A 24,029-nucleotide genomic window follows, 5' to 3' on the forward strand; every position below is an offset into this window, starting at 1 on the left:
TATCTCAACCAGGAAGGTTCATTTTTGTAGGGAGAAAACAGTTCCTAGTTCTACTCTATATACTATTAAACATATGTCCTTTTAAACCACGAGTTCCGTAAAGATGACATCAGTTTTATGTACCAGGTAAAAGCATTTCTCATATAACACCTGGCAAAAAGAGTGAATTCTTTTTTTTCTTTTTAAGATTTTATTCATTTATTCACGAGAGAGACACAGAGAGAGAGGCAGAGACCCAGGCAGAGGGAGAAGCAGGCTCCATGCAGGGAACCTGATGTGGGACTCGATCCCGGGTCTCCAGGATCGCACCCTGGGCCGAAGGCGGCACTAAACCGCTGAGCCACCTGAGCTGCCCAAGAGTGAATTCTGATATCAGTTCACTGGTTTCAAATATCAGCTCCGGTATTTATTTGTGATGTAATTTGGGAGAAGTTATTCAAGCTGTCTAAGTCTCCGTCTCCTTAGCCACAAAATGGGAATGATATCACCAACCCAAATGAGTTCGCATTGTGCATCTTGGTATTAACCATTTAATGAGTAACAGCTGTCTTGTTCTTGTCATGATTAGTTATTAATAATATAAATACTGATGACTTTCCCTTTATCTGTATCATATTAACGGTTTCTGTAATCATGACACAGCAAACCAGTAACCATATTTTGCAGCCATTCTTTTTTTTTTTAAGACTTATTTATTTATTTATTTATTTATTTATTTATTTATTTATTTATTTATTCAGAGAGCAAGAGAGGGGTAGAGACCCAGGTAGAGGGAGAAGCAGGCTCCATGCAGGGAGCCTGACGTGGGGCTCAATCCTGGGTCTCCAGGATCACACCCCAGGCTGCAGGCAGCGCTAAACCGTTGCACCGCTGGGGCTGCCCTGTAACCATTCTTGAAATGGAGTATTTTATAATTCTAACATCTGAAGATGACGTATTTTTTAAATTCCTAGAATAACTCATTGGAATTTTTATACTAGGATATCTTGCAAAGTTAAGGATATAAGGAAATGTAGACATTTGAAATGCTACATGATCGAAATTTCAAAAATGATGCTGGTGTTTAAGAGTCATTTTTAAATATTTAGTACAAACAGGGGATCCCTGGGTGGCTCAGCAGTTTAGCACCTGCCTTTGGCCCAGGGCTGGATCCTGGAGTCTTGGGATCGAGTCCTGTGTCAGGCTCCCAGGAAGGAGCCTGCTTTTCCCCCTGCCTGTGTCTCTGCCTCTCTCTCTCTCTCTCTCTGACTATCATGAATAAATAAATAAAACCTTTTAAAAAAATAAAACATTAAATATTTAGTACAAAACAGCTATCTAAGTAAATTTATCTTCTGTTGCTATATACATAGATTGGTGCTGCTTCTTTGGGAAAATAAAACTAAGGCAAATCATTCAATAAAATATACATAATTTGGGGATCCCTGGGTGGTTCAGCGGTTTAGCGCCTGCCTTTGGCCTAGGGCGCGTGATCCTGGAGTCCCAGGATCGAGTCCCACGTCGGGCTCCCTGCATGGGGCCTGCTTCTCCCTCCTCCTGTGTCTCTGCCTCTCTCTCTCTGTGTCTATCATAAATAAATAAATCTTTAAAAAATAAAATATACATAATTTCTTTTCAAATAAAAAATTAGGAAGCTTCACAAACAGAAATAAGGCTGAACCAAGAGTTCAATCAGAAAAAAAAAAAAAAGAAAGAAAGAAAAAACAGGAAAAGGCTGAAGTCAGCTGAAAAAACAGAGTAAAGTCATTCTTTCCTCTTCCCGTCAAGCCCCCCACCCTTGATTCGTACTTTCTAGGCTGAGGTTCGGGAATGCTGAAGCGGCTGGCGGGCCGCCGGCTCCCGGGCCCTGCCCCCCTCCCCTCCCCCCGCGGCAGGCGCCGGGCCCGACGGCTTTCCGAGCAGGCCGGGCTCCCTGCAGACTTTCTGGCTCCACGGCCATTGTTCGCCAGGCTGCTCCGCTCCTCCTCGCTCCTCCTCCCGGGGGCGCGGATCAGCACGAGCAGCCGGTCTGTCCCCCGCAGGCGGCTCCTTCCCCGCCTCCCACCGCTCACACCGCCCGGGGCTCGGCCCGGGGCGCGGCCCGGCGGCGCGCGGTCCTGCGAGCCTCCTGCGGACACGGCCGGGCGTCCCGAGCGCAGGCCCCTGCGCGGTCCAGGCTGAGGTCCCCCGTGCATCGGCCTCCGTTTCTGCCCAGGCGGCCCGTCTCCACTCGGGGCCTTCGCTTCCTGTGACCGGCGGCCGGTGCCCGCGGGGCCGAGGCCTCGGGAGGAGACGGGAGACACGGGAGGGCGCGGGGGCCGTCCTCGGGGCGTCCTCGGGGGCATCTACGGGCTGTTTCCAAATCTGCCCTCCACGTTCAGCCTGGCACCGCCGCCCCTAACCCAGGCGCTCCGCCGGCTTCCCGAGCGCTTCATTCAGCTGAACCGACCGGCCAGGGCGTGACCCCGGGTCCCGGGATTGAGTCCCGCGTCGGGCTCCCGCGTCGGGCTCCTGCGTGGAGCCTGCTGCTCCCTCCGCCCGGGCCCCGCCTCTCTCTCTCTCTCTCTCTCTCTCTCTCTCTCTGTCTCATGAATAAATAAAATCTTGAAAAAAGAAAAAATAAACCAAACAGCTCGCAGATACTGAGGCGAGGCCGAGGCGGCGCTCGGCTGGGCCTGGCAGGTCCGGCTCCGGGGTGGGTCTCCGCCAGCGGGGCCTGCGGGCCGGTCTGGTGAGCGCCGCCGCCGCCGCCGGCCACAGGACAGCAGCCCAGGAGCTCCGCCTCCACGCGGCTTCCCCAGACCGCGCAGCCCGGGGCACCCCGGGGCACCCCAGGGCACCCCGCGGCACCCCGCCCGCCTGAGCCCACGCGGACCGCGCTGGGCCTGCTCCGGCCGCACAGCCAGCGACCGCCCGCCACAGAGGCCGGAGCCCGCGGCAGGTCCCCCCCCCCACCCCGGTCACCGGGGGAAGGACGTCACGAAGGAAGCAGGGGGGATTCTTTACTCCAGCTTCTCAACGCCGCGAGGAAAAGCGAAGCTCGGCTGCGTGAAGGCCTCGCCCGAGGCCCCACAGCCGCGACACGCAGGCGCGGCCCAGCCCTGCTCCACCCGCCCCTGCAGGGGCAGCACCTGGGGCAGCACCTAACGGCGCCCCAGCGGGTACCCCTGCTGCCCTCAGGGGAGCCTGCTCTGCAGAGGTGACCTCTCGGCAGGGGTGACGTCTCCGCAGGGGTGACCTCTCGGCAGGGGTGACGTCTCCGCAGGGGTGACTTCTCCGCAGGGGTGACCTCTCCGCAGGTAGCCCCTCCGTAGGGGAGCCCACCTCAACCTGTCACAGGCTCTGCCCAGGGGCAGAGAGGAGGCGGGGGAGGGGAGGGGGGCTGCCCTCAGCCACCGGAGCCCCGCCCGCCTCAGGCCCCGGCAGGTTCTAGAGGGTCCAGCTTCCAGGCTGGGGGGGGGGGGCGGCAGCTGCCCCCACAGAGGGCTATGCATTGTCGCAGCACCAGACCCTGACCCTGTCTCTGAGGCCTGGTAGCTGCCTCCACTCCGACCATTTCGGCCCAACCCCAGGGCCCCTTGGCTCCCCAATCCTCCACACCTGTGAAGTAAGTCACTGTGCTCTCCTGGTTCTTCCCACGGGAGCAGCCCCCAGGGCTCCTGCCCGGGCCCTGGTGGGTCCCAGTTCTGTCAGGAACAGGCCTCAGGGGAAGGCCCCGGACATGCCACACACAGATTTTTATGTACATTCACTTCACCAAAGAGGAGCCCACAACACAGCTAACATTTCCAAAGTGCTTATCAACTGCACTCTAATATAGATTTAATGTAGCTTCAAAGCGTTCTAAGATATTCTGAGGAACGAATTCTTCTAGACTCCGCGTATTTCACTACTTCTCCCACAAGTAGCCACAACCCATCCAAGTAACTGGCCGGGCTTCCCATTCTAATCTATGAGACCCAAAGTCAAAATGCTTGAAAGAACACCAAAATTTGGTCATCAGAACAGATTTCTCATTGCCTTAAACAGCACTACACGTAATCAAAGACTTTCTGGGTTAACTCAATAAATTCCTGTGGCCAAAAAGCTAATTCAAATGCTAAATCAATCTTTAGTGGAATATGTCCAACTTCTGGCACTAAGTAAAAAAAAAAAAAAATCAAAGCAGAACTTTGAAAATAACAAACAAAAAAACCCACCCATATTTCACCCAGGAAACCAAATCAAAATATATCTATATCTATGCCCCCGGTATGAAAGAACAGCCTTTCAAAAACAGTCATGAGCTTTTGTGTGTCCCTCCTAAGAAGATCTGGAAATATGCAGGTGACTTTTTGGTTGGTGACAAAGGACCAAAATGGAAAATGCAATGCAGCGTGCAGGGACGATCCCTCAACACAAAGAACTATCTCAATCAAATGTCAACAGTGCTCTCCTTGTTGAGAAATACTGATTGATTCTTGGCTAAATGACCTGTTGTTTTTTGGGTTCTAGATGTTCAGAAAGCAATAGCAGTAGGCCTCTGGGAAGAAATATTATCTTGATCAAACTAATGTCTTATTTTACTTTTTTTTTCTTCTCACCTGACCACTTTAAAAAAGAATCCTATTTTTGCTGTATTAGCCACAGTGCTTGCACAAGGCAAAAACATTGGAAAAAAGTCAACCATTTCTCTTCACTTTTTCTTTCTTTACAAAAAAAATTTTTTTTTTTAAAATTCAGAGCACACACCAGGTTTCCCGGAAGCTGTGGGAGTAGAGGCTCTGTCCCAGACGGAGCCAGTGCGCGTGCTCCATGCTCCGCCACAGTGAGGAGCTCGGGGAAGGCCAGGCGACTGCCCTCTCAGGACTGTGGCTAGGCCTGCAGAGCCGCGGCCCCTCTTTCGGACTGAATACATGTAACAGCAGCCCCAGAGGCTTCTGGCAGTTGCCTGGGCACCTGAAGGGGAACCAGAGCTAGGAGAGTAAAAGATTCGAAGAAGCCAGGTCCTAGAGCCACCTGGGAGCAGCAACCTTGCCTGAAGCCTGAAGAACGGAGGCATTTTTCAGTTTACAATCAATAAATTCCCTTTATTTTTTAGGTTTATTTTAGGTCAGAGGGTGTCCGTTTTTCTGTTACAACCAAAAACATTCTAGTTGATAGAAAGGCTTAAGGGAAAAAAAAAAAAAAAAAAAAAAAGGAAGGCTTAAGGGAAAGGCCCACTTGAGTATTCTGGGGGAGATTAGCATAAAATTAGTAATTCTGAATAAACTAAACAACAACAAGGAAACACAGACGAGGGGGGGGGGGGTCACTTTAAAGATAGCTCAAGTAGGTACAAATTTCCTTAACGCTGTGCCCCGAAGCTCCCACAAAGGCCAAAGGCCGGCTGGCCCAGGTCCCTCCAGCTCAGCTAAGGACCGTCACTCTCCAGGTCTTGGCGGGCGTTCCTGACGCTCCCTCCTTCCCTCACCCCCACCTGGCCTCAGCCAGTCTGAGGGCTCCAACTGCGGGACGCCCGGGCCCACCGCTCCTGACCCTTCGCCGCTCGCTCGTTCTGCCTGGGCCCCAAGCAGCCTCCCGAGCGGTTCCCCCACTGCCCCCCGTCCACCTCCACACAGCAGCCCGGGAGTGACTGGGGGCACATCAGGTCACAGCGCCCCACTCGCTCACCATCTGCCCTGGGGACTCCAGCTCTCCCACGGCAGCTGCCCTGGCCTCCACGTGCCTGACACTTGCCAGGCCTGGCCCTGCTGCAGGACCTCTGCCTAGAACATTCCTCCTCCAGATAGCTTGTTACCTTACCTCTTCCAGGGGCCTACCCAAACATCCCTCTTTTATTTAGTGTTCTTGCTCACCCTATTTAAAACTGCAATCCCATCTTCCCCCTGGCACCCTGAGCCTCCTTCCCTGATACACATCTATTTTTTCTCTTTAGCACTTGTCATCCCGTAATTTCATAGATGATTTACTATTTATTTTGTTTACTGCTTGCGACCTGCTGCAGAATGTATGCTCCGTAAGGGCAGGGGCGTCGCCCTATGTTCTCACTCTGTATTTCTAGCCCCAAGAAGACAGTCTGGCACACAGTTGGTACTAAATAAATATTTGCTGAGGGAAGGACTCGAATATAGCAGAAGGAATTAAAACATCATGCCAATTTCTTTCACTTCTATATACAAAGGAGACCTTCCCGGGCGGGCTGTACTGGGGACAGACTATTCCATTTCCTTATCTCAACACAACTGAAATGATACAGAAACCACACCACTTCCTCCGCTCACTTCGAGCCCTGACTTGTGTCAAGATTCTGAGAGGAAAATTTTCCACTGTTTTCACTGCATATACTCGAGTCTGAGGTATAAATTAAAAGGTCTTAAGAAAATCTTGTTTAAGTAAACATAACTTCGCAAGATCTGAAATATTGCTGAAGGCAAACAATGGCTCGGGTTATACTCTGACGGTACCACATAGTTAGAGCAAGTTAAAGAACTGTGGAAATAATCACAGACAAAAAAAGAAAACACAGCCCTTTCTTTGGTACAAACCGTGTGGTCTGACAAAGGGGACTTCAAAGGACCATCTAAAGTCAACTGCACTATATTTCACTGAGTAGGCACAAGGAAAGGCTCAGAGGTAATATTTATATGTAAATTGTAGGTCCCCAACGGCTCTGCATAGGAGGGGGGGGTGTAATAATCTGATCATCAGTAATTCTTCCCCGGATTTAACCACGGACTATAGGAAACTAAACTTCGCAAACCCGTAGGCCCATGAGAGAGCACCCTGGACATTACCAGTTCCGGCTGATTAAATGAGAAGCACCTGGAAACCCGGGAAGCGCTTCCGCCGGGGGAGGAAACATCTACTTTTTATGGTGTTACTCCGTCAGAGCACTGGTCTAGAGCACTTTGCTGAACAAGGCCAGTGGCATGGGATGGACTTTCTGTTGCTTTTAGTATCTTTCAGCTGCGATACCTAGTTTGAATACTTATCAACTTCTAATTTTACTTTAAAGAAAGGCAAAAAATTAAATAAAATTTAAAAACAAAAATAAAAAGGGACCTCTGGGTGGCTCAGTCGGTTAGGTGACCGACTCTTGATTTCAGCTCCAGTCTTGATCTCAGGGTTGTAAGTTCAAGCCCTTTTAATTTTTTTTATTTTTTATTTATTTATTTTTTTAAAGATTTTATTTATTTATGCATGAGAGATACAGAGAGAGAGAGGCAGAGACACAGGAGAGGGAGAAGCAGGCTCCCTGCAGGGAGCCCGATGTGGGACCTTGATCCTGGGTCTCCAGGATCAGGCCCTGGGCTGAAGGTGGCGCCAAACCGCTGAGCCACCCGGGCTGCCCTCAAGCCCTTTTTAAATAAGGAAAGGACTGTGCACAGCAGAGCCTTCAGGTCAGGGGACCTAAGAGTTAGTTCAAATTCTGCCTTAACTGACTAGCTGATCCTGGCCAGTTCACTTCCCTCTCCGGGCCTCAGTTTCTTCATCTGTAAAATAAACCTTCCACCTCTCAGTCCTGTGAGTCTGTGAACTCTGCTCACTGAACGCAGTGCTTCAAAGATTTCACCTAAGGATCACTTAGGTGTTACTGTACACCCGAAAGTAATATAACACTACATGTTAACTATTCTGGAATTAAAATAAAATGAAGTGGGTTTACTACCACTGCTTAAAAAAAAATTACTTAGGTGCTGGGTAAAGCAGGGCAAACACCGTAAATTCCCACTTTCTTCTCTGAAGTAACCACTATTCTGGATGTGGTATTTAACACTCATGTCTTATCCCAAACAATATACAGCATGGCTTTGCCTGTTTTTGAATTTTTTCGAGCTGTATGAAAACTGTATTGTTGTTCTAGATGCATATTTTTATATTTGCTTATTCTTCACTCAACATTGTGAATGATTTCCATGAAAGATACATGTAGTTCTTTTCTTTTTTTTTCATGTAGTTCTTTTTCATTAATTTTCATTGTTTTATAGAGCATCCCCTCCCATAAGTATCTTATAGCTAGATTTATCCCTTCTCCTGCTGTACATTGCCCCATATTTTGGTATAAGCAATGCTTACAATAAGCATAGGCACAATAAGCAAAGCAATACATAAACCTGAAGAGTTGCTTCTGTTGTTGCTGTTGTTGCCTGAGTAAATCAATCTGCAAGGCATATATCAGAAGTAGGATTCTGGGTCTAATGGTAGTTTTGGTAGATATTTTGGTGATTTGACTAGGATTGTACCATTTTGCACTTCCAAATACACAACACTGATATTAGGACAATTTTTAAATATCCCTGAAGGACACAGAATACACTTTAGCACATATAAAGACATACTGCAGGGGATCCCTGGGTGGCTCTGCAGTTTGGTGCCTGGCTTCAGCCCAGGGCCTGATCCTGAAGACCTGGGATCGAGTCCCACATTGGGCTCCCTGCATGGAGCCTGCTTCTCCCTCTGCTTGTGTCTCTGCCTCTCTCTTTCTCATTCTGTGTCTCTCATGAATAAATGAATACAATCTTAAAAAAAAAAAGACATACTGCATTATGTATAGAAGGGCTCAATACCATGTTTTCTTCCTATGTTCATTATAAATTTACTGATATTTTTTTTATCACATTCAAGTTCTCTTCTAAGTTTGGTAAGAATTTTCATCATAAATGGGATTGATTCTATTTTTTATTTCCCCATCTATTGATATGATCATAGTGTTTTCCTCCTTCCATGTGTTAATGGATAAGTTAATTAGTAATAATCCATATTAAGAGCTTTCTTAAAGAGTAAGCCATCTGTGGTAGTTTTTAAAGATGTCCACAAATTCTTTCGTATTCCTTTTTTCAAGAGGTGGAAGCTAATTACTTTGTGCGCTAGAGTAACTCCCCTTTAACAAACAGTAGAAAGTGAAAGTGACAAAGTGTTCTGAGAGTAGGCCTCCCAGAACAATGCAACTTTCTCTTTGCTCTTTCTTCGGTTCGGTTCGCTCTGGGCTGAGGAACTCAGGCCTCCTGCCAATAGCCATGAGACTGCACTCACCCCAGTCAAGCTTTCAGATGAATGTAGCCCCTGCTGACATCCTAATTACAACCCCATGAGGTACCCTGGGCCTAAATCACCTAGGAAACTGTTCTTCAATTCCTGTGTTAACTTAAATTTTTGTTGTTTCAAGTCCCTAAACTTCGGGATAAATTATTATGCAGCAATAATTAACATACTATCCTTGAATTCCTGGGATACATTCAATTTTGTCATTATTGAATAATAAATTGTCTGGGCTTTGTCCTTGGTTCCTAGAAGGGAACCCTTAAGGTAAATCCTTGGAATTTCCTGGATAATAGGAGTGTCTTTGTTATGCATGAGCCTCATAGATCATAGTTGAATGTATGACTCAGGTGGAGGCTGGTCACCAAAAAGGCCAACCATGTGATCAGAGGGTTGGGGAGGGAACCGAACTCATTCTTCAGGGCTGAAGAATGAGTTCAATCATGTGGACAATTATTCAACTATGCCTACACAATCAAACACCAAAAAAACATTATACACCATAGCTAAGTTTCCTGGTTGGTAAATATATAAATGTGCCAGAAAGACAACCTGATTCCTGGGGGAGAGGAGGCTCTGCACCTGGAACCCTCCTAGACCGTATTCTATGTCTCTTCATCTGGCTGGTCCCAATCTGTATCCCTTATAATAAAATGATCATTGTACGTATACCACTTTCTTGAATCCTGTGAGTCACTTTAGTAAATTGTCAAAATCTGAGGGGATCATGGAATCCTCCTGGATTTGCAGCCGGTTAGTGAGAAGTCCAAACAGCCTGGAGACCCCCAAACTTGTTACTGGCATTTCAAGCAAAGTTAGTCTTGGGGACTATGCCCTTATACCCGTGGAGTCTAACACTAACTTTGAGTTGGTATCATCAGAATTGTACTGCAGTACTGTAGATACAGTTATGCTTAAATATACTCCTGGATTTGTTTTGCTAATGCCTTGTGAAGTTTTACATCTATGTTCCTAAGTTAAGACTGGCTTATTATCATTTTATCCATGCCTGGTTTTGGTATCAAAGTTTTACTAGCCACATAGAATAAGTTGATGAACTTTCCTATCTTGTGTTCTCTGGTACAATATGTATACCACTAGAACAGTTTGACGGGACTCAGTTTTAAAATCATCTGGGCTACAGGGTACTTGGCTGGCTTAGACAGTGAAACATGCGACTCTTGATCTTAAGGTTGTGAGTCTGATCCCCATGTTGAGTGCAGAGATTACTTAAAAATAAAGTCTTTTGCTGACACGTTGTGTTTCGGCGACAGACAGACAGGCAGGCAGACAGAAAAATAAAGTCTTTTGGGGTGCCAGGGTGGCTCAGTCGATTAGGCATCTGCTTTGGCTCAGGTCGTGATCCCAGAATCCTGGGATGGAGCCCTGCTTCCAGCTCCCTGCTCAGGAGTGAGCCTTCTTTTCCCCCTCCCCCTCCTCCTACTTGTGCTTGCTCTCACTCACTCTTGTCTTCCCCTCTCAAATAAAAACTTAAATAGATAAATAAAATCTTTTATTTTTTTTTTTAAGATTTAATTTATCTATTAATGAGAGACACAGACAGGCAGAGACACAGGCAGAGAGAGAAGCAGTTTCCGCACAGGGAGCCCAACACAGGACTCAATCCTGGAACTCCGGGATCACGCCCTGAGCCAGAGACAGACCCTCAACCACTGAGCCACCCAGGCATCCCAAAATAAAATCTTCTAAAAAAATAATAATAAAATCATCTGGGCTAAAGGCTTATCTGTGAGTACATGGGAGGGAGCTGATCTTTCAGCATAAATTAAATTTCTTTAATAATTATAAAAATATCCAGGTTTTCAGGGTGCCTGAGTGGCTCTGTCAGTTAATTGTTTGCCTTCAGCTCAGGTCATGATCTCAGAGTCCTGGGATTGAACCCCAAGTTGGGCTCCCTGCTCAGTGGAGTCTGCTTCTCTCTCTGCATCTCACCAGTTTGTGCTCTCTCTCTTACTCTCTAATAAATAAATAAAAGCTTAAAAAAATCCAGGTTTTTTATTTTGTCAGAGTCAATTTATTAAGTTACTTTTTAAAAAAGAAAACTGTCAAAAAAAAGCTGTCATTTTATTTAAATTGTAAAATTTATTGACATAGAGTTACTCAAGGTATTCTCTTATTTTTCAGAAAAAAAAAAACTCTCCTATATTTGAAGTCACACTCCTCCCTTTACATCCCCAATACTATTTGTGTTTTCTGGGTTTTTCTTGATTGTTCAAATGTTTTATCGGCTTTTTCAAGAAGCAGCTTTTGGTTTTTGTAATCCTCTCCCATGTATCTTATAAAAATATTTTTTCCATTAATTTCCAACCCCAGTTCTATCATGTATTAGCTAGAAGCTTGTGTAAGTTTCTCTATGCATCAGTCCTCTCATCTATAATATAGGAATAATAACAGTACTCACCACACAAGGTTGTAAAGATTAAATAAAATAATCCCTGTAAAGCAAATGGATCAATGCAAGGGCTAGATGGCAAGTTTTGGCTTTTTTAAAGATTTATTCATTTGAGAGAGAGTACATGCACAAGGGAGAAGGGCAGTGGGAGAGGGAGAAACTCCAAGCAGATTCCCCACTGGGCACAGAGCCCAACACGGGGCTCGATCCCATGACCCTGAGATCACGACCTGAGCTGAGCAGAAACCAACAGTTGGACACTCAATGAATTGCACCACCCAGGTGCCCCACAAGTGCTGGCTTTTACCTCATCATCTACTTATTTGTCTTGAACTTACTGTTCTTTTCTTTTTTTTTCTTTTTTTTTTACTGTTCTTTTCCTAATTTTTTAGATGCTTAGCTTATTAATATTTTTAATTTTTAATGAGCATTTAAGGCTTCAATGTGTCAGACAAATATTAATACCCAAATTTTCTTTATTGTTTAGTTCTAGGGTGTTTTCTGATTATACTGTCATTTTATTTTTGACCTGTGGGATTTATAGAAGTACGTTTTTAAATTTCTAACCATGGGTTTGTATATACTTTGTTATTCATTTTTAACTTCAGTGCATTTGTTGGCAGAAAACTTGGTTGATATCATTATTTGAAATGTAAAAGATTCATTTATATTTTTATATGTATTAGAATTTGCTGTAAATGGTCTAGTAACTGGCCATGTTTAATAAAATGCAAATGTCTAGAACAAATGAGCTTGTCATGCTCTCTGCTTAAAAATCTATGAATAAAAAAAAAGAATAAAAAAATCTATGAATATTCTCATTTTAATAAGGTGCAATTAGCAAGACATAAGGAGAACTGTTAGAATCTGGCCTCCATCAGGTTTTCTAACACCATCCTCCCACTCCTCCATTCCCTTACAATGCTCCAACTATACTGAAATCACTGTAGCTCTCTCTCTTTACAGGCATTCCCTTCAGACTTTCATTTCTTTGCGCAGCCTCGGGGCTTTACCAGGTTAACTCTATTTCATTCTTCAATACGTGATCTATGAGTAATGTTGGCAGGCAATCCCTGAGCCCTACTCATCAGGCTGAGGTGTCCCATCTCTGTACTTCTGGTACACCTGGAACATGTACCATAGCTGCTTCACAGCTCTTGGCTAACATTAATTTAAAAACTATTTATTAAACCTTAGTATGTGCTCTACACTGATTACACAATGGTAAATGAAGCCGACATGACTGCTCCCATGGAAAGACGTACATAGTCGATGTTTGGATTTATCTTGCTGCATTGGTAATCTCCATTTTCTGGCACATCACTAAGCAAATAAATGTTCAAAAAATGAATAAAAGAAAAAAAAAGATGTATTAATATCTTAAGGGAAACATAACTGAGGAGTTAAACCACATATACATATAGAAACCACATAATACATTCCAATATTCTTTATAAGTATGCCAGCATCTGAAAATGCATCTCCAAACCTTACAGTTCAAGCTAGTAACTAACAATCCAACAATCTGTATGTAAGTACTAGCTCATGAACTTAACTCCTATAATCACCTCTGATGATTTCTAGAGGTATCAAAGAAAATAAATTTAGATCCAAGTCATGAAACAAGAATCTTAATACACTCAAAAGCCCTCTTCCTAAAATATTTCTGGCTTATTTCATATTTTGAAATACCTTAGTTCTAAGTTTAATAGCTTTTAAACAAATATTTATTTTTAAAATACTATTTATTTATTTGACAGAGAGAACACATGCACAAGAAGCAGGGGAGAAGGAGAAACAGACTCCACACTGAGCAGGAAGCCTGACACGGGGCTAGATCCCAGGACCCTGGGACCATGATCTGAGCCAAAGGCAGATGCTTAACTAACTAAAAACAAGCTTTTTCTTACTGTACTTTTTAAATAGTATGACGTAAGAAATTTAATATATTCTACATACTTTACAAATATATTAACTCATTTAATCCTTTTACCAACTTTATGAGGCAAGTATTCTCATCATGAATAATTTTATAAAAATAAATCTGAAAATAAAGCACTGTATGATTTTTATTTTTAGAAAGATATTAACTACCAACATTAACTCAAGAGGAAGCAGAATACCTAAATACACCAAGAAAGTGACTGTACATGGAGGTCCGTGAACTGGACATGGGATAGAGGAGAGGGCTGTAGAGGGCAGCAGACAGGGGGCACTGAAGAGGAGGTTTTGGTGTAAACTGTTTAAGAGTTTATATAAGAAGAGCTCATCAGGGCAGCCCTGGTGGCTCAGCGGTTCAGTGCCACCTTCGGCTCAGAGTGTGATCCTGGAGACCCGGGATCGAGTCCCACATGGGGCTCCCTGCATGGAGCCTGCTTCTCCCTCTGCCTGGGTCTCTGCCTCTCTCTCGCTCTCTCTCTCTCTGTCTCTCATGAATAAATAAATTTAAAAAAAAAAAGAGTTCATCAGACCTCCTGATTGGCCCTTACAAACAAAGAGCAGATGGGAGGGAGCAAGAGAACGGAAGAAAGGAAGAAAAGGGAGGAAACAGATGAGTTCAACAGTTAAACTAGAATTTCTGAGATACCTGGATTGGAAACCACCTTACAAATAGGCAAATGTTTTGTTTATAAGACACTAGAGCAGGAAGGAAGCACTTCAGATGGAGGATAAGGACAGAAATTGAAAAGTCACTACAGAATATGAAAAGATGCTCTGGACACCCTGTGGCATTGTCTCCCCACAGTATCCGATAGCTGCAGTAACACAAACAGCTACCTGAACCTGAAAGTATCCAGCATGGAGAATGATCAAATAAGTAAGCCAGGAGTGTTTCTACCAACTTGAATTAAGAATAATGGTATCTTAGGGGTGCTTGGGTGGCTCAGGCAGTTAAGTATCCAACTCCTAATCTCAGATCAGGTCTTGGTCTCAGGGTCATGAGTTCAAGCCCTGCACTGAGCTCTGCGTTGGGCATAGAGCCTACTTAAGAAAATAAATAAGAATAATGGCATCTTTGTTATGAGGAGGCAGTCCTCTTCATTGAAGACAATGTGAATAAAACTTTCTGTCTCTCTTGGGGGGAGTGGGTAGCATAATAACCCAAGAGGCTGGAGGCAAGGGCCACAGGATGCCTAACGGATGAGTTCTAGATTTCTCTACAGAAGGAGTAGGTGTGGGGCGCCTGGGTGGCTCAGTTGGTTAAGCATCTGACTCTTGGTTCTGGCTCAGGTCATGATCTCAGGATCGTGAGATCGAGCCCTGTAATCAGCTCCCCACTCAGAGAGGAGTCTGCTGGAGAGTCTCTCTCTCCCTCTGCCTCCCCCCACTCCAAGCTCTCTCTAACTGCATGCTCTCTCTCTAAAATAAATCTTTTTAAAAAATGGAGGAGAGTAGGTATAAGATTAAGTTTTCAATGGTGTCCTGGATATACCAATAGAGAGGGCAGAACTCGTCTTTTTTTTGAGCCTGGAGCTATAACTGCTTTTCTACAATGCAGGGTTTTAAAAGGCTGCTAGATCTAACAGATCTGCTACTCTGCTCAAGAATCTTGCAGCTGCCAGTGCCCGAGGCCCTGCGGAGACTCCTCTCTGAGCTCCAAGAAATCAGTAACAATTTGTTGGCTCCAACTTATCAGTCCAAGGGACAGAAACAACTCTGACTCCCATGCTGATTGGTTTGCCACTGAACAAGAGATGCCTACAGCCAGAACTCAAGGAGGGCTTAGGGAACCCAAGACCCCCAGAAGTGGGTGCAAACAAAATGCAATTCGCTTCAAGGGAACTCAGCAAGCAGGGGAAAAGATAAGCTCATAAGAACAGGTGGCAAAAAAAAAAAAAAAAAAAAAGAACAGGTGGCTTCTACTTGGGCACAAGAGAAGGGTCAACAGTGCACACATAGGACACCCAGAGGTGACAGTCTTAGTAAAGGAAACAACTCGTGGATGTCGAAGGACAAGAGCTGCCAAACAGGACATCTATGCAAGATTTCACCCCCAAAAACACCATCAGAGCATCAGCGTGTCAATGTGAAGAAAGGGAGTATCTCTGGGTTTCCATGGCGCTGGCAGATGATGTGCTTTTCAGTGACTGCTTTTCTCCTAAGGAACTTAAACATGGATCGTTACACAACCACCGAAGAGCCACTGAAGAAGGCTCAGAGAGAAGGGTACATTCTGCATTCCTTACCATGACCTTTGCCCTGTACCTCCCCTTGATGAACTCAATTTTTGCTGAACCCTTTTATATCCTAATTGAGATTTAATGCTTAATGAAAGACGATTATACATTAAATTTTTTTTTTTAATTTTGAGGGTGACTCAGAAAGATTTATTAGGACCTACAGAAGTGGAGACTCTCAGCAGATTAAGTTCCAGCGCAAGCAGCCCTGATGCTTAATCAACTCAATGGTACTAGAGATAATCTGTGGTAGACAGAGAGGTCATGTAGATTCTCTGCCAAGTTCAAATAGCAGAGTTGGCACGTAGACTTCTAGATTTTCTGAGGCAGGGATATGACCTCTATAATGCTGTATAAAAAGTGTAGCTCCTGGCATGATATTGGGCCCCTATAGAGAGAGAACCCAACCATGGAACATCAAGGATTTAATGACCAGAGCTACCCATCATGATCCACCAAGTCACAAGGTCAGGTGCAGCAGCAAGTTACTAAATGATGGGATGGAAGGAGCAAAACTGGGAAATAAGAGAGAAGGCATCTGGAGAAGAGACATGTTGATGGTTCTACAAGAGTCAACCCAAAGTGCCAATCTTTATGTCTTATGGTGATGCCCACCACAGAGCACTAACAGAGAAGGTGCGTTTAACTACATTCCCGACTACAGAGGAAATGCCTTGTCAGTTGACTACAGCCAGCTTTTGCTCTCGGCCACCTCAATGCTTGACCACGAGGGCCACGAATGGAGGAGCCATAGTGACAGAGAGGAAGGCTTTACACAGGCCCAACAGCCTGGGCTCCTCCTTATGAAGGTGACCTAATTACTGCCACTGACACATGTGGGCGTAGCACTGACACTCCAGAAGCAGGTATGTCTGCGTTGCCCACAGTATACCCTATTGCAGCACCACTATCCCAGGGTTTACAGATTAGCTCCTGGGGAGTATCAATTATGGCCTCAGGACCAGGTACGGTAGTGGGGCTTTCTAGTGTTGAACAAAACACTGGGGAAAAGGGGCCAACAATACATAGCAAAACCTAAGTCAATCAAATACACACATACCAGTAACACTACCAGTTTTATAAGGATACAGTCATTCAAGGATATAAAGCAAACAAATCAGAGTGGTTTCCTACCGCAGGAGAAGATGAAAAGGAGAGTGGAGATCAAGAAGAAAGGAGATTAAATAAATCAGTTGAGGGACTTTATAAAGAATAAAATAGTTTTACTGCCATAAACGGAAGACATGATTAACTCAGGTTTCTGAAACATAGTCTGAACTTATTATCACAACATTAAATGGAAAGTTGATATTACTTCTTATGAATCAGAGGTTATCAAAATAAATATACAACTATGAAAATATTTTTCAAAATTCGCCTGTTCACAACCAGATAGGCGAATGTGTAACAGTAGTGCACATTCCACACTTCGGCAAACACTGTTGTCACTATTCTGGGATAAGAATGATAGAGGGGCTCCTTTAAATATATACATATAAATGTAATACAGTACAAGTATTAACTACTTTGAGAGCTTAACTAGATTTACTTTAAAGAGAAAACTTGATAGCAATTCACTCACAAAGCTTTCCTCAATAACGTAACATCTTCCAGTTCCACAATGTGTAATTACAAGAGTGACTACTTAATTTTCAATATAAAATGATGGAATATTTTTAAGATTATTTATTTATTTATTCATGGGGGGGGGGGCAGAGACCCAGGCAGAGGGAGAAGCAGGCTCCATGCAGGGAGCCTGACATGGGACTCGATCCCGGGTCTCCAGGATCAGGCCCTGGGCTGAAGGCGGCGCTAAACCGCTGGGCCACCTGGAACTGCCCGGATGGAATATTTCTAAATATTGCAAAGTCCTAAATCAGTCATCAATTAAGAGCTGAAAAGAACTTTAATAAAAGCATCAAGACTAGCTAGTTTCACATCGTGAGGTAATGTAGTACCTCACTATCACGTATTTCTCTAAGGACGTTGCCACACTAATGCTGGTCTGTTCATGGGAAACCACTGAATTTTGCTTCATGAGTTTCTTCATAGATCCCAATTCACTGAGCAGTAATTACATTAAAACAAGATACCACCCTTCAGTAAAAGTGTCAGGATTATACCCAAAGAAATATTTTAAACATTTTTTTTTTTTACCAAATAGTACATAGCATTTAAAACTACAGCAAAAGAGAAAAATAGTACTTCTTTCTTTAAAAATTGTTCTTTTAAAAAAGGCGATACATTTTTTTAAAGATTTTATTTATTTGAGAGAGAGTGAGAGAGAAAGAGAGAGAACAAGTCAAGTGAGGGGTAGAGGGAGAAGCAAGCAGACTCCCTTCCGAGCAAGAAGCCCAATGCACGGCTCAATCTCAGGACACTGGGACCACGACTGAGCCGAAGGTAGATGCTTAATTGACTGAGCCACCCACATGCCCCAAAGGCAATACTTTAAAAAAAAATTAATTAAATAAGAACAAAAAGGCAATACTTTACTTTTTTCAATATATCTCCCTTACAATATGCTAAGGCTCGAAATATAATGTACAAAAATATTTGTTGTATATAAACAAATGAAGAAACCAATAACACAGTAGAATAGTAATTTTAATGTTTCTTTAAACTTAAAAAACTTAGGTCTGGGGAGCCTGGGTGGGTTCAGTCAGTTGGGTGTCTAGTCGGTTGGGTGTCTGCCTTTGGCTCAAGTCATAGTCCCAGGGCCCCGGGATCAAGCCCCACATTGGGCTCCCTGCTCAGCAGGAGTCTCCTTCTCCCTCTCCCTCTGTGCTCTCTCCCTCTCAAGTCAATAAATATTTTTTTAAAAAGGAAAACTTAGGGATCCCTGGGTGGCGCAGCGGTTTAGCGCCTGCCTTTGGCCCAGGGCGCGATCCTGGAGACCCGGGATCGAATCCCACGTCGGGCTCCCGGTGCATGGAGCCTGCTTCTCCCTCTGCCTGTGTCTCTGCCTCTCTCTCCCTCTCTCTCTGTGTGACTATCATAAATAAATAAAAATTTAAAAAAAAAAAAAAAAAAAGGAAAACTTAGGTCCAACCAGATTTGAAAAATTACCTATGTTTACTCTCAGCGCTGCCCAACATGATCTGTTTTATCCAGATAGAAGGCGTGGGCATCAGCACCTCTTTCCAACAACCAGTCAGAAGCCAGAAATCAGAAATCACTGCTTCTTCTCCCCTGACATCTATTCCACATGGTCTTCCTTTTCCATTTCCACCCCTACTACCTGGATTAAATTCTGACTACCTCATACCTCACATCTCCTAAAACCTTCTGAGCCTCCTGATCCCTCACTCCATTTCTCTAATGACATATATTCACACATCACTGCTAGAAGTGATTTTCCTAAAGGAAGATTTTCTTGATGTTACACTCCTAGCCTAAGACCTCTACCATATTTATAGAGAAATACTCGTTTTCCATCAGCCAGCTTTTCTAGAAATACCTTTTAATTCTTTACTTATTCAAATCCTAACTCATCTTTCAAAGCCCAAATCAAACAATCCCTCCCATGCTCTGTCTGTACTTAGCAGTTCTACAGAACTCTGATTAGGAAGTAATGACTTACTCTTCTGGCATTTATCATTTTTACCTGGCAGTGTTAGTAATCATTACTCATATTACTTATATACAGACCTTACTGGTATGACTGTAAATAGAAGATGGGGACCATGTTCTTTATTTTCTGACACTTCCATTGTGACTTGCTGCTACACAGTTTAACAGGGACCAAAATAAGTAATATCCTACAGAACAAAAATAAGCGCTCTCCAGTCTTAAACTAGGAAGGAATATATCCTTAGAGTCAAAGAAATCAAGGGCGCCTGGGTGGCTCAGCCAGTTAAGCACCTGACTCCTGATTTCAGCTCAGGTCATGATCTCAGGGTCATGATATCAAGCCCTGCATCAGGCTCTGCACAGGGCAGGGAGCATGCTGGAGATCTTCTCTCCCTCTCTCTCTGTCCTTACACATTCCCTCCACTGCCAGCAGTTGTGCATGTGCACGCACACACACATCCAAAAAAAGAAATATAGGTCAGAAAGGACCTCAGGGGTGAATTGGCACTTGAGATTTTTTTTTTTTAAGATTTTATTTATTTATTTGTGAGAGACACAGAGAGAGGCAGAGACACAGGCAGAGGTAGAAGCAGGCTCCAGGCAGGGAGCCCGACGTGGGACTCGATCCCGGGTCTCCAGGATCACGCCCTGGGCCGAAGGCAGACACTAAACTGCTGAGCCACCCAGGCTGCCCGAGATGAGTTTTTAAAAGTTGACAGGGCTTCCACAAGAAAAAGTGGAAAAAGCATGTCAGGAGAAAAGAATAATAGGAGCAGAGAGCAAAGAAATACAGGCAGCTTCAAATCACTGGCTGAGGAGTACCACACATACACGGAGGGGTACAGAGGAAGAAAACTGAATGTTTGCTAACAACCAATGCTTACAGGTTTTCATAATTTCAGGTAAGTTGATCCCTACCTAAATCAAGAGCCTCATCATTTCTTGTTTGAAACAATTAACAATTAAGAGCATCCTAATTGTCGCCTGCTTTTGGTGTCCCCCTCCCCCTTCCAAACTATCATCCATATCTCTGCAGGATTAATTTTAGCAAAACAAATTATGATTCTAAAATGCCTCTGTTAAAATTTTTCGGTGGCTGCCAACTATTCACAAAATAAAGCCTAAACTCCTGACCACAGCACTGAGTCCTTCACCATCAAGGTCTCTCCCCACCTTGTCCCTCAAAGCCGCTCTCATATCCTGAATTTAAACCACACAAAATGATTTCTTCTGTCTGTTGTACAATCAATATACCTCAGGCTTCCCTTGCTTACGCTGAGCTCTGCACGTGAAATTCTCTCGCCTCCCAAATTCCACTGGGCAATCTTCTCATCTTTCGAGACTCTACTCAAAATATCACGTCCTATGTGCAGCCTCCCTGACTGTTCCCTCCTCTCACAGCAGTGAAGCGCCCAACCGCGAGGGCCCTGCAATATTTCAGGTGAAATGCAAAGGAAGGGCCTAGCCTTGGATGGGGATGGGGGGACTGGAAGAGAAAGGACGGAAACATTCACAGCACATTCAGAGGCCACCGGGTGGGACTGGATCTCTGACTAGGGCGGGAAGGAAAAGGTGAGGAACCACATCCGGCACCGGCACCGAGACTCTGAGTGTGGGTAACAGAGACGTCCGCTAACAGACATGGGAACCCTGGTGCGACGCGAGCGGTTGGCCATACAGGCCGAAAGCTTAGAGAGAGGGACACAAGTGAGATGTAAGGTTGAGAGATCACTATAGAGGTAACTGTTGAAATGAGATCAAGAAAAACATAAAGAAGAAACAGAAAAATTTCAAAGATAAAACCTCGTGGAGGTCGTTACTTAAGAGTAGGAGGAGAAGAAAAATTATGAAAGAGTGATTAAAGAAGTAGAGCTAGAAGAACACAGGGTCATAGAAACCAAGAGAATTGCAAAAAAGGGAAAATAGCAACTACTACAGTGATCAAAGAGTATGAAACCTAATAAAAGGCAATTAAAAAGTTGTAAGTGTTTTTCAAAAGAGCAAAAACACCAGTGGGGCAGAGTGAGAAAAAAGAATGAGCACGCTACAGAAGCAGCAGCCAACTGCTGCAAAGCCAACTACCCTACGAGGAAAGAGTACAGACTACTTCATAGTATATGTCCTATTTATTTTTCTAAAATATAGATCCTAAAGAATTCAAACCTTTTACCTGATAATCTGAGTCTGTAAATGGATCAAAATTAATGCACTTGACATCCCCTTTCTTAGAACGGCTTCTTTTCCCCTATCCTTGGTGTTACGACAGTTCCTACTTTTAAAACAAATTCTATCTCCAAAAACCTATTATTTTAAGACAACATTTTTATTCTGAATTCTATAATGTGTGAAAGTTTCAAAATAATATAAACATCCATAATCTTCCATTCTGAACTCTGGTTGTCTTTAGGGGGGATAAATACATCCTTATATATCATCTAATGCTTATTTTCTATAATTAGAGTGAAGAGAGTGATATCAGTAATAGATGAGTACCTTTTATTTCTGAAGACATTAAACATGAATAAGAAGGGGATAATGTATTAGAACTACTTATGAACTCATAAAAGAGGTGTTTAAAGAAACTAAAGAGACTAAAATAAAGTTGCAGCAGTAATACATACACATGGACTATTTTCAATTCCTTCCTTCTTTCCTTCCAAGTTAGTTAATATATAGTATAGTATTGGTTTCAGGAGAATTTAGTGATTCATCACTACACACAACACCGCGTGCTCATCCCAACATGCACTCTCCTTAATGCCCATCACCCAATTCAATTTAGCTCATTCCCCCACCCACCTTCCACGACTATTTTCAAATAGTTTATATGAAAATGTTCATATTATTCTAATTATTTTCTTAAAAGTCTTTTCCTTACCTCAGAGATGTGGCTAAATAAAACTGTACTTCCAATTTTCTCCAAACAGCTTTGACCTATGCTTCCATCTCATGAATTCCAAGACAGTATTAAACTGATGCATATTTTCATAAATCTGTTAAAAAAAAAGAGAGCTTACTTAGACCAAAAGAAACACACAAAAGCAATACTAAAAATTTGTCATGTGTAAAATTATATATTTTCAACATAAAGTCAATGAAATTCTAAAGTATTTTAACCTATCACTTTATCATTTTCCCAACCTCTGCCCAAAGATGTTTCCCTATTTTGTATATTTTCAACTTCACAAAGTAACAATAGTTCTGTGGAAGAAACTTCTTGCATGCAAAATTTCTGTATTAGCTTAGATTTCTGAAGGAAAAAAAAATCACATCTTAAAACGAAAAAACAGGAACAGTTAGAAGCAGCACTAAAATCCACAATTCTACAGTATTGAAATTTCTACTTAGGCAAAAATATATTTGGCCACCCAGCTAATACCCCTATTTTTCACTTTCTATCACAAAATCTCAGTAGGTAGTTCTAATTTCAGTCAATCTTCTACCTAGAATATTAAAGAACTGGAGGGGTCAGGAATCAATGGCACTGCTTGGTCTAAGCCCAGGGGATAGGTTACAACTATGTTTCCACTGACATTTAGTTCCCTTGCTGCGTTAAGACACAAAGTTGATAAATCTAAAAGTGGGAAACAATGAAAAATTCTGATTTATTTAAAAAGGCATGTTGATTACTTAGATATCTTAAAAATAATTTCTATGAACGTAACTTTTAAGTGAAACTTCAAATAGCAAAGTATTGTTTCATATTTTAAAAGGAAAAATTTTAAGCTGTATGGACACTACCTATGTCCCACAGCAAAGTCAAAATGCCTTTGTCTTCAAGTCCATTTAGAGGTATCGTTTGTGTCACACTGAGGTTTAGTAGTCTTGGCAATAATGACTGAATTCATGTAAACTGGGGCAACCTGAAACGGTCTAGCATATCAGATAGCAGCTTTTCTTAAAGACAAGAGTCTCCACTCAGCAGACGGGCTGCCATAGGACCATGCTAAATCTTTCATGGTCCAACTAAAGACAGACTGACCCTGAAAGCAATTAGTAATGCTTTGTCTGCATTTTAGGAGCCTTAAACAGTCTTCTCAATGCACCGGTTACCCACAACTTAACTGGTCCCTAATATTTTTCAGGGTATTCACAGGACAATAAAACTCTTAGACCATCACTCAGAGAAATGAGGGCAGGAATGGAAGAGATACAGTGTTTAGGGATTTTTTTTTTCCTGAGAGGTTCATAGTCTTAAAAAATTTCCCTTACATAATCAAAAAATAAATGCATTATGTTTTCATTTTAGAAATGACAAATATCTACCTCCAAAGCCACTCTTTGCCAACAACTCCATTCTTCCCTAACGGCATAGGTGGAAGAAAAGAGGGAAGGCAATCACTGTATTACACAAAGCTAGAGATTAACCCATTCTCATAAGGGTTAAAACAATCCATCAAAATGACTATGTTTAAAAATATATGGCCTGATTCTAATTCTACCAGATATTTCCAATGGATCAAATAAAATTAACATATAAAGCATTTACTAACCATTGCTTATCATGGCACTGCTTATTACAAAACTGTTTCCTTGGTGTGAAAAAAAAAGCTTCAGGCTAAATCTAAAGTTAATAAAAAGAAATATGAATAATCAAAAGAACCTTCAAGTATGCCATCTTCAAAGTCTGAGACCCTGAATTGTCTATCCTCCCTCCATCCTCTCACATGCACAAATGACAAAATATAAATCGTCTAAAAATTGAATTTAAGACCAGCTAAGGAAAACCAAGTAAACATGACCTCATACTAAGAGATAAATAAAAAAAAATCAAAGGACAGGATGTGCTTCACCATACAGGTCTGCACATCACTTTTTTCAAACTAGAAATTGTGCAAATAAAGTAAAGCTTCCCTTAACCTTTG

The 24,029-nt window shown here is 43.1% G+C and overlaps 1 protein-coding gene across 3 annotated transcripts in view; it reads right to left on the reverse strand.

Annotated features, from left to right (window-relative positions):
• BMPR1A (bone morphogenetic protein receptor type 1A) overlaps positions 1 to 24,029 on the reverse strand; it is a 141,371-nt gene that overhangs the window by 42,637 nt on the left and 74,705 nt on the right. For all 3 annotated transcript variants that reach the window (XM_055325028.1, XM_055325029.1, XM_055325030.1), the window contains one exon: positions 22,043 to 22,157. The gene's annotated coding sequence lies outside the window, so the exon portion shown is untranslated. The remainder of the gene's footprint in view (positions 1 to 22,042; positions 22,158 to 24,029) is intronic.

Source organism: Nyctereutes procyonoides, unplaced genomic scaffold, assembly GCF_905146905.1.
Source record: "Nyctereutes procyonoides isolate TBG_1078 unplaced genomic scaffold, NYPRO_anot_genome, whole genome shotgun sequence".
NCBI classification, from domain to species: domain Eukaryota; kingdom Metazoa; phylum Chordata; class Mammalia; order Carnivora; family Canidae; genus Nyctereutes; species Nyctereutes procyonoides.